The following is an 11,680-nucleotide window of genomic DNA, read 5'->3' on the forward strand; positions in this document are numbered from 1 at the left end:
AAGGTTGAGAACTTAGAGGGTTAATATGTTGTGGGGTTGTTAACCAATGTCATAAAACAACATGTGTACTACTGTTTCATGAGAAACTATTTGTTCTTTAAGCCTTCACCTGAAGTACAATAAAAATAAAAAATAGAAAAAGACATCTGATGATGGTACCAATTGCTGGGAACTTACTGTTGCCAGTCACCTTATATTTGTTACCTTATCCAATCCTTGCAAAGGCCCTAAAAAACAGATACTTAGTATCCACACTTTACAGATGTGGAAACTTAGGCTTAGGGAGTTATGACACTTATCGAAGTCAAACCGTTACAAATGGCAGAGCTAGGTTTTGAATTCAAACAACCTCTCTCCCAGGTTTATCCATTAAACCACTATGCTACCTTATCTTCAGTTTTTTAAACCACTTTTCATTTACTGTATGTAGTCTTTGAAAGCCAATAAGAAAAACAAATGCAACAGACTCCTACTTCCTAAAAAAAGATATGAGACATAATGAAAATGCTTGTAATGGCACCTACTGCAGCCAAGATGGTGGTTTTCAATAAAATGGAGAAAGGGTGGATTGCTTTCCCACAGAAATTGTGGAAACATACATGCTGTCCAGCCTTAGAAATGTAAAACTGCTCATGTTTTTGATCTCTGGACCAAAGGAAAAACTACAAATTCCACTGTTTGGAACATTTAATGGAAGAGTTTTAAAGTTAACCATTATTATAATCGTGGTACCCACCAGCAGTATGAGAATACAAGCTCTGTCAACATTTTCTTTATAAATCCACTTTTAAGACTTTCTAACTTATCCAGTATCATTCAGCTAGAGCTTAAAAACCTGAAATGTAAGATCTTAAATTGTGAGTGATACTATTCCAAGAATTAAGGAGGGAAAATGGATTTTATGTGATACAGGCACAATAGAAAAATGTTTGGCTTATGCAGCATCTTAACAGGTATTAGCTGTCTTTTAGTTTGTTTTTCTTGCTTTGGAAGAAGGCTTACAGAAGGGGGGCTGGAGGGAAGTTGACTTGAAATGGAAAACCATACTGTCAACTAACCATGAGTAAAATTTTTTAAATTAAAAAAAAAAATTTAAAGCATTAATGTTTCAGGAATATCATATTCTTAATTTTTCTGAAGATTAATACATTTGTATCATTTCAAACATGACTAATTAGAACTATTTTTTGTTAGCTTTTCTAAAGTTTAAAATAAGTTGTTTATTTCTTATCTCTTTTGTTGTTTTTTGTTAGCTGATGTCCAGTCAGCTCCCACTTATGGTGACCCTCTGTATAACAGAATGAAATGTTGCTTTGTCCTGCACCATCTTCATAATTTATTAGCATGGAATGTTTGAGTCCAGTCAGACAATATTTTGTTCTGATTCATAAGGTTTTCAATGGCTAATTTTTGGAAGTATATTACCAGGCCTTTTTTGTTTGTCTGTACTGTTCTGCAAGCTCCTACGGCTATTTAAAATATCTGTGGCATAGCTTCCAGCATCATAGCAACACATAAGCCACAAGAGTACCAGAGTACAACAAAATGACAATAAAAGTGATGGAACTAGTTTAACTCTTATTAAGTAATACCTAAAGATATCTTTCCAAGAAATATTTGTATCGCTCAATACATTCACTGAACACTAAATCCAGTTTTTGTGTGAACATATGTTTTTATCTCATTTGGGTAGATACCTAAGAGCATAATTGCTGGATTGTATGGTTACAAAGCCTGTATCTTCCAAAGAGGCTGTACCATTTTGCATTCCACCAGTAATAAATAAGAGTTCCTGTTGTTCTACATCCTCACCAGCATTTAGTGTTGTTGGTGTTTTGATTTTTATCCATTCCAGTAGGTGTGTAGTGGTATCTCATTGTAATTTGCAATTCCTTAATGACAGTGAGGGAAATCTCAATGTGATAGAATGGCATAATAGCCACAACAAATCAACCAAATGATAGACAGGTAACTGGTATAGTCCATCAAAGTAGAGTTGCATCTCTATAGGCTCAAGGTAAACCTATTTTCAGAAGATGAAGTAGATCATAAAAAGAGCAAAAGAAAGACAAAACACGTGATTCTTTAATCCAAGGATCACAAAATGCAATATGCAATATTAGATTAATAGTTGACTAAAACTAACTCAGGAGTTACAAGTTCAGTAATCTTACAATTGCACTGAATGATGGAAAGTTCATTCTCCTGTCACCCTTCAGATTAAATATAGGAGTTAGTAACGAATAACTTCTAAAGACCTATGGCATTTGTCACTGTGCCTCTAGTACCCAAAGTGTGACTGACATGTGATGATTAGATTAATAGGAGTAAGTTATTTTCACCTAACCAACTGGCAGTAAAGGCAACCATGCAACCTTTACAGTCACTCGGTGGCATTTTATTCCTAAGGTAGGATGAGCATTTTCAAGGAATTTCTGGTCTTGATACAAGGCTTAGGTTTTGTATTTTTTCTGTGAGGCCTCACCTAATGAGTTCTCTCAATTTTTGGAAGATATTGTTGCACTTTGGTTGTATCTTTTCACCATACTTATTCAATCTGTATGCTGAGCAAATAATCCGAGGAGCTGGACTATATGAAGATGAATGTGGCATCAGGTTTGGAGGAGAACTCATTAACAACCTTCAATATACAGATGACACAACCTTGCTTGCTGAAAGCGAAGAGGACTTGAAGCACTTATTGAAGAAGATAAAAGACTACAGCCTTCACTAATAATTGCACCTCAACATAAAGAAAACAAAAATCCTCACAACTGGACAAATAAGCAACATCATGATAAACAAAGAAAATATTGAAGTTGTCAAGGATTTCATTTTACTTGGGTCTATAATCAATGCCCATGGAAGCAGCAGTCAAAAAATCAGACAACATATTGTGTTGGGCAAATCTGTTGCAAAAGACCTCTTTAAAGCGTTGAAAGGCAAGGATGTCAGTTTGAGAACTAAGAAGCACCTGATGCAAGCCATGGTATTTTCAATTACCTCGTGTGCATGCAAAAGCTGTACAATGAATAAGGAAGACCAAAGAAGAATTGACACCTTTGAATTATAGTGTTGGTGACAATATTGAATATACCACGGACTGCCAAAAGAACAAACAAATTTGTCTTGGAAGAGGTACAGCCCAAAAGCTCTTTAGAAGCAAGGATGGTGAGGCTTCATCTAACACACTTTTGACATGTTATCAGGAGGGACCAGTCCCTGGAGGACATTAAGCTTGGTAAAACAGAGGTCAGCAAAAAAGAGGAAGACATTCAACAACATAGACTGACACAGTGGCTGCAACAATATGCTCAAGTGTAGCAAAGATTGTGAGGATGGATAGGATCGGGCATTGTTTTGTTCCTTTATACATAAGGTCACTATGAGTCAGAATTGACTCAATGGCACAACAAAAACAACATTGTTGCATTTAGAATTTATTTTCAGAAACAATTTCTGTCTTTGTGCACTCATAAATTCATTCAACAAGTATTTATTCAGTACATGTAATGTGTCCAACATTATTATTTTTTTATGGTACTTTAGATGAAGTTTTACAGAGCAAATTAGTTTCTCTTTAAACAATTAATATATATATTCTTTTGTGACTTTTGTTGCCGATCCCACAACATGTCAACACTCTCTCCTTCTCAAGCTTGGGTTCTTTGTTACCAGTTTTTCTGTCCCCTCCTTCCTTCTGGACCTTGCCCCTGGGCTGGTGTGCCCATTTAGTCTTGTTTTGTTTTATGGGCCTGTCTCTCAGGACTGACTTCAATACTGAGTTAAAAGAGTATCCAGGAGCCATACTCTCAGAGTTTCTCCAGTCTCTGTCAGACCAGTAAGTCTAGTCTTTTTCTGTGAGTTAGAATTTTGTTCTGTATTTTTCTCCAGCTCCGTTCGAGACCCTCTATTGTGATCCTTGTCAGAGCAGTCGGTGGTGGTAACTGGGCCCCATCTATTTGTGCTGGACACAGTCTGGTAGAGGCTGGGGTAGTTGTGGTCCATTAGTCCTTTGGACTAATCTTTCCTTGAGTCTTTGGTTTTTCTTGGCTCTCCCTTGTTCCAGATGGGGTGGGACCAGTGGTGTATCTTAGATGGCCCTGCTCACAAGCTTTTAAGGCCCCAGACGCTACTCACCAAAGTAGGATGTAGAATATTTTCTTTATAAACCATGTTATGTCAGTTCAGCTAGATGTCCCCCAAGACCATAGTCTCCAGCCCTCAGCCCCGTAATTCGGTCCCTCAGGGAGTTTGGATGTGTCTATGAAGCTTCCCTGACCTTGCCTTGGTCAAATTGTGCTGACTTCTCCAGTATTGTGTACTGTCTTACTCTTCACCATAGTTACCACGTATCTATTGTCTAGTTTGTATTTTCCCTCCCCACCCCTCCCCTCCCCGGTAACCATCAAAGATTGCTTCTTTCTGTGTGTAAACCTTTTCATGAGTTTTTATAATAGTGGTCTCATACGGTATTTGTCCTTTTGTGATTGACTTATTTCACTCAGCATGATTTCCTCCAGATTCATTCATGGTGTGAGATGTTTCACAGATTCATAATTCTTCCTTATTGTTGCATAGTATTCCATTGTGTGTTTGCACCATAGTTTATTTACCCATTCACCTATTGATGGGCACTTAGGTTGTTTCCATAATTTTGCTATTGTGAATAATGCTGCAATGAACAGGGGTGTGCATATGTCTATTTATGTGACAGCTCTTATTTCTCTAGGATATGTTTCTAGGAGTGGGATTGCTGGATCATATGGTATTTCAAAAATTATTTTTAAATCTATGAGATTTAAGATTAATTTTGCATAATTTATGGTTATGTTTGTTTAATATTAAGAGCCTTTAAATTGGGTAGAAATGATATTTTTAATAATAATTCCATAGGAAAACATTTACCACAATCATTTCATGCATGTGTTTGGATGCCTAATATCCAGGCATTAATATGAAGATCATGCCATTCACTAACATCTTAATTTATTAAGTAATTTATTGTAAACTTAAATATTTATACTTAATTATATGCAAAAATATGTTCTAATCCAATTGGTTGGACCCTCTACATATATCCAAGTTACTGAAATATCTCTGAATCAAAATTATTTGAAGGCAGACATCTTCTTATCATAATGAGTTAAGTACATCTTGGATGAAACTTTCCATATCAGAATGTAGGGCATTCAATGGATTATGGTTATAATCAGATATCCTCAATACACTACAGTATAGCAGGTGACTGAGAGAAATTGAAAATGCCTGGATTATATTTATAATATGAATAATAATTATATATCACTTGCTCATTTTTCTGTGAATGTGACTATTATATGCTGGAAACCACACACACCACTTCCAGCACACTAGAAACTAAACATAACAGGTTACATACAGCAAGAGGGAAGTCTTTATCTGAGGAAACTTCTATTTGTTGTAATTGGGAAATCTGTATCTCTTTTTGTATTACAATACATTTTCAAATTGTTTTGTCTTAAACCTTTGGGACACAGAAAAGCCAGTCCTCAGAGATCAATTTATAGCAATAGATGCACACATCAAAAAAAGAAGAAAAGGACAAAATCAAAACATTAGCTACACAACTCGAACAAATAAAAGAAAACAGCAAAAAAAGCCCATACCACCAGAAGAAAGAAAATAATAAAGATCAGAGCAGAAATAAATGAAATAGAGAATAGGAAAAAAATAGAAGGAATCAACAAAACCAAAAGTAGGTTCTTTGAAAGGATCAACAAAATCAACAAACTACTGGCCAAACCGACCAAAAAAAAAAAAGAGAGGACACAAATAACACAAATAAGAAATGAAATGGGGGACATTACAACCTACCCAACTGAAATAAAAAGAATCATAACAGAGTATTATAAGAAAAACTACACTCCAACAAATTTGAAAACCTAAAGGAAATGGATAAATTTCTAGAAACATACTACTTACCCAAACTAACAAAAAATGATGCTGAAAATCTGAACATACGCATAACAAGAGAACAGATTGAAAAGGTAACAAAAAAAAAAATCCTAACCAAAAAATCCCTGACCCAGATGCCTTCACTGGAGAATTCTACCAAACATTAAGAGAAGTGCTTATACAAGTACTCCTCAAACTATTTCAGAACATAGAAAAGGAAGCGATACTTCCCAATTCATTCTACAAAACCAACATAACCCTGATACCAAAACCAGACAAAGACATCACAGAAAAAGAAAATTACAGACCAATGTCTCTCATGAATATACAGGCAAAAATTCTCAAAAAATTCTAGCCATATAATTCATCAGCATATCAAAACAAAATACACCACGACAAAACAGTATTCATATCAGGTATGCAAGAACGGTTCAACACTAGAAAATCAATCAATCTAATCCACCACATAAATAAAAGGAAAGAAAAGAATCACATGGTCATCTCAATCGATGCAGAAAAGACATTCAACAAAGTCTAGCATCCATTCCTGATAAAAACTCTCAATAAAATAGGTATAGAAGGGAAATTTACCAATATAATAAAGGGCATCAATGCAAAACAAACAGCTGACATCATTCTTAATGGAGAGAGGCTGAAAACATTCCCCCTGATAACATGAACAAGACAAGGATGCCCTTTATCACCACTCCTATTTAACATTGTGCTGGAAGTCTGTCAGAGTTTGAATTATGTTCCCCCAAAAAATGTGTGTATCAATTTGGCTGGGTCACGATTCCCAGAATTGTGTGGTTGGCCTCCATTTTGTGATTGTAATTTTATGCTAAAGAGGATTAGGGTGGGATGGTAACACCACCTTTACCCAGGTCACATCCAATGTAAAGGGAGTTTCTCTGGGGTGTGGCCTGCACCACCTTTTGTCTCTCAAGAGATAAAAGGAAAGGGAAGCAGGCAGAGAGTTGGGGACCTCATACCACCAAGAAAGCAGTGCCGGGAGCAGAGCGCATCCTTTGTACTGGGGCCCTGCACCGAGAAGCTCCTAGTCTGGGGGAACACTGATGAGAAGGCCAAGAGAGAGAGAAAGCCTTCTCCTGTAGTTGACACCTTGACTTTGGACTTTTAGCCTACTTTACTGTAAAGAAATAAACTTCTCTTGTTAAAATCATCCACTTGTGGTGTTTCTGTTATAGCAGCACTGGACAACTAAGACAAAGTCCTAGCTAGAGCAATAAGGCAAGAAAAAGAAAAAAAGAACACCCAAATTGGTAATAAAGAAGTTAAACTGTCTCTATTTCAGGATGATATGATACTATACATAGAAAACCTAAAAGACTCCACAAGAAAACTGCTGGAACTAATAGGAAGTTTCAGCAGAGTAGCAGGATACAAGATAAACATACAAAAATCAATTAGATTCCTATACACTAATTAAGAAAACGATGAAAAGGAAATCAGGAAAACAATAGCATTTATAATAGTCCCTAAAAAAAACAAAATACTTAGGAATAAATCTAACCAGGGATATAAAAATCCTATACAAAGAAAACTACAAAACACTACTGCAAAAAACCCAAAGGGATCTACATAAATGGAAAAACATATCATGCTCATGGATAGGCAGACTCAACATTGTGAAAATGACAATTCTACTCAAAGCAATTTACAAATACAACACAATCTTGATCCAAATACCAGCAACATTCTTTAAAGAGATGGAAAAACTAACCATTAACTTTATATGGAAAGGGAAGAATCCCCAGATAAGTAAAACACTATTGAAGAAGCATAAAGTAGGAGGACTCGCATCACCTGACCTCAGAACCTACCATACAGCTACTATAGTAAAAAAAGCCTGGTACTGGTACAACGACAGATACATTAACCAACGGAACAGAATTGAGAACCCAGATGTAAATCCTTCCACCTACAGTCACCTGATCTTCGACAAGGGCCCAAAGTCCATCAAATGGGGAAAAGACAGTCTTTGTAACAAATGGTGCTGGCAAAACTTGATGTTCACTGCAAAAAAAAGAAACAGGACCCATACCTCACACCATACAAAAAAAACTGATTCAAAATGGGTCAAAGACCTAAATATAAAGCCAAAAACTAAAAAGTTCATAGAAGAAAATACAGGATCAGTGCTAGAGGCCCTAATACAGGCATTAACAGGATACAAACCATAACTAACAACATATAAACTCCAAAAGATAAGTTAGATAACTGGGGTCTTCTAAAAATTAAACACTTATGCTCATCAAAAGACTTCACCAAAAGAGTAAAAAGAGAACCTACAGACTGGGAAAAAATTTTTGGCTATTACAAATAGACAAAGGTCTAATCTCTGAAATCTACAGGAAAATCCAACACCTCTACAACAAAAAGACAAATAATCCAGTTAAAACAATGGGCAAAGAAAATAAACAGACACTTCACCAAAGAAGACATTCAAGGGGCTAAGAGACACATGAGGAAATGCTCGCTATCGCTAGCCATTAGAGAAATGCAAATGAAAACTATAATGAGATACTATCTTATCCCAGCATTACTGGCACAAATAAAAAAAACAGGAAATAACAGATTTTGGATAGGCTGTGGGGAGATTGGAACTCTCATTCACTGCTGGTGGGAATGCAAAATGATACAACCATTTTGGAAAATGATATGGTGCTTCCTTAGAAAGCTAGAAATAGAAATACCATGTGATCCCACCCCTAGGAATATATCCTAGAGAAGAGTTGTCATGCGAATAGACATATGCACACCCATGTTAATTGTAGCATTGTTCATAATAGCAAAAAGATGGAAACAACCTAGATACCCATCAACAGATAAATGGATAAAAAAAACTATGGTACATACACACAATGGAGTATTACACAATGATAAAGAACAATGATGAATCTGCAAAACATCTCACAACATGGATCAGTCTGGAGGGCATTATGCTGAGTGAAATAAGTCAAACACAAAACGACAGATATCGTATAAGACCACTACCATAAAAATTTGTGAAAAGGTTTACACACGAAAAAAAATAATCTTTAATGGTTACAAGGGAAGGAAGGGGTGGCAATGGAAAACACTAACTAGACAATATATAAGTGGTAACATTGGTGAAAGGTACTGGGGAAGCCAGCACAACTTGTACAAGGCAAGGTCATGGAAGCTCCCTAGACACATCCAAACTCCCTGAGGGACTGAATTGCTGGGGTAAGGGCTATGAGGACCATGGTCTTGGGTAACATCTAGCTCAATTGACATAACATAGTTTATAAAGAAACTATTCTACATTCTACTTTGGTAAGTAGCATCTGGGTCTTAAAAGCCTGTGAGTGCCCACCTAAAATACTCCACTGGTCTCACCCCATCGGGAGCCACGGAGTATGAAGAAAACTAAAGATACAAGGGAAAGATTAGTTCAAATGATGAATGAACCACAACCACCATGGCTTCCACCAGACTGAGTCCTGTACAACTAGATGGTGTCCAGCTACCATCACTGAGTACTCTGACAGGGATCACAATAGAGGGTCCTGGAGGGAGCTGGAGGAAAATGTAGAACAAAATTCTAACTCACAAAAAAAGACCAGACTTACTGGCCTAACAGATTGGAGAAACCCCGAGAGTACGGCCCCCAAACACCCTTTTAGCTCAGTAATGAAGTCACTCCTGAGGTTCACCTTTCAGCCAAAGATTAGACAGACCCATAAAACAAAACAAGACTAATGGGGCACAACAGCACAGGGACAAGGACTAGAAGGCAGGAGGGGACAGGAAAGGTGGTAACAGGGAACCCAAGGTCAACAAAGGAGAGTATTGACGTGTTATGTTATGGGGTTGTTAACCAATGTCATAAAACAATATGTGTATTAACAGTTAAATGAGAAACTAGTTTTTTCTGTAAACCTTAATGTAATGTATAATAAATTAAATTTAAAAAAAAAAGGACTAATGGACCACAGCTACCACAACCTCCACCGGACTGAGCCCAGTACAACTAGACGGTGTCCAGCTACTACTACAGACTGCTCTGACAGGAATCAAAATAGAGGGTCCCAGACAGAGCTGGAGAAGTATGTAGAACAAAATTCTAACTCACGAAAAAAGACCAGACTTACTGGCCTGACAGATACTGGAGAAACCCCAAGAGTTGGCCCCTGGACACCCTTTTAGCTCAGTAATGAAGTCACTCCCGAGGTTCACCCTTCAGCCAAAGAATAGACAGGCCCATATAACAAAAGGAGATTAAAAGGACACCCCAGCCCAGGGGCAAGGACTAGAAGGCAAGAAGGGACAGGAAAGCTGGTAATACAGAACCCAAGGTCAACAAGGGAGACTGTTGACATGTTGTGGGGTTGTTAACCAATGTCTAAAAACAATATGTGTACTAACTGCTTAATGAGAAACTAGTTTGTTCTGTAAATCTTCATCTAAAGTACAATAAAAAAGGAAAGGAAATTTGTTTTGTCTTCATGACAAGTGGGTTATGTAATTTTATTTTCTAATAAAAACACACTTGAATTTATTTATAATTTCTATTTTTCACAAATTCATTAATTTCAACTATTATATTTAATTTACTCTTTGTTCTTTCTTTAAATGTTTATTTTCCTTTTACTAAATTCTTGAGATGAATGCTTCATTAGCTTACTTACAACTTTGCCATTTAATAATGTCATTTTTATGTATAAAAATTATTTATGAGCATGGCTTTCTTCATATAACTTCTATAGAAAACACATTTAAAAAAATAAAAATAACTTTCATGATTATAGTTAACTATCCTTGTCTCTTTTCCTGATATTTGAAGGAAAGTTTTCAATGTTTCATCAAGTTGTTGTTTATGATAGGGTTTTTGCAGATATTTTTATCAAGTTAAGAATATTCCCTTCTATTTCTAGTTTGCAAAGATAGATTATTTTTAAACTTTTTATTTTGAGATAATTGAAGATTCACAGGCAATTGTAAAAAATAATACGGAAGGATCCTGTGTATCATTTACACAATCTTCCCCAATAACATCTTATGAAACTATAGTACTGTATCACAACCAGGATATTGATATAGTCAAGATACAGAAAAGTTCCTTCCCCACATGTATCCCTCACGTTGCTCTTTTGTAGTCATACCCACTTCCCTCTACAGTTGTCATTCTGACTCCAGGTAACTAGTAATCTCTTTTCCACTTCTATAATCTTGTCATTTCCTAAATGTTAATAAATGCAATCATACAGCATATGACATTTTTAGATTGACTTTTTACACTCAGCATAACTTCCTAGAGAATCATCTGAGTTGTTTCATATGTAAATAGTCCATTACTTTTTATTGCCAGGTAGTATTTCATGTTAAAATGACCCACAATTTGTTTAAGCATTGTCCTGTTGAATGATATCCGGGTTTTATCAAATTTTTGGCAGTTGTGAGTAAAGCTTCTGGACATTTAATTACAGGTTTTTGTGTGAGCATAAGTTTAACATTTCTCTAGGATAAATTCCCGAGAGTGCAATTGCTGCGTTATATCATAGTAACATGTTTGTTTGTTTGTTTTTAAGAAAAAACCTGTCTAACTGTTTTCCAGAGTGGTTTTGTCATTTGAAAACCCCACCAGCAATGTATGAATAATCCAGATTCTCTGCATCCTCATCAATGTTGCTGTAGTTACCTTTTTTTTTTTAATTTTAGCCATTGTGATAAGTATGTAGTAATATCTAATTGTTTT

Source organism: Trichechus manatus, unplaced genomic scaffold (genome assembly GCF_000243295.1).
Source record: "Trichechus manatus latirostris isolate Lorelei unplaced genomic scaffold, TriManLat1.0 scaffold00181, whole genome shotgun sequence".
Lineage (NCBI taxonomy): Eukaryota > Metazoa > Chordata > Mammalia > Sirenia > Trichechidae > Trichechus > Trichechus manatus.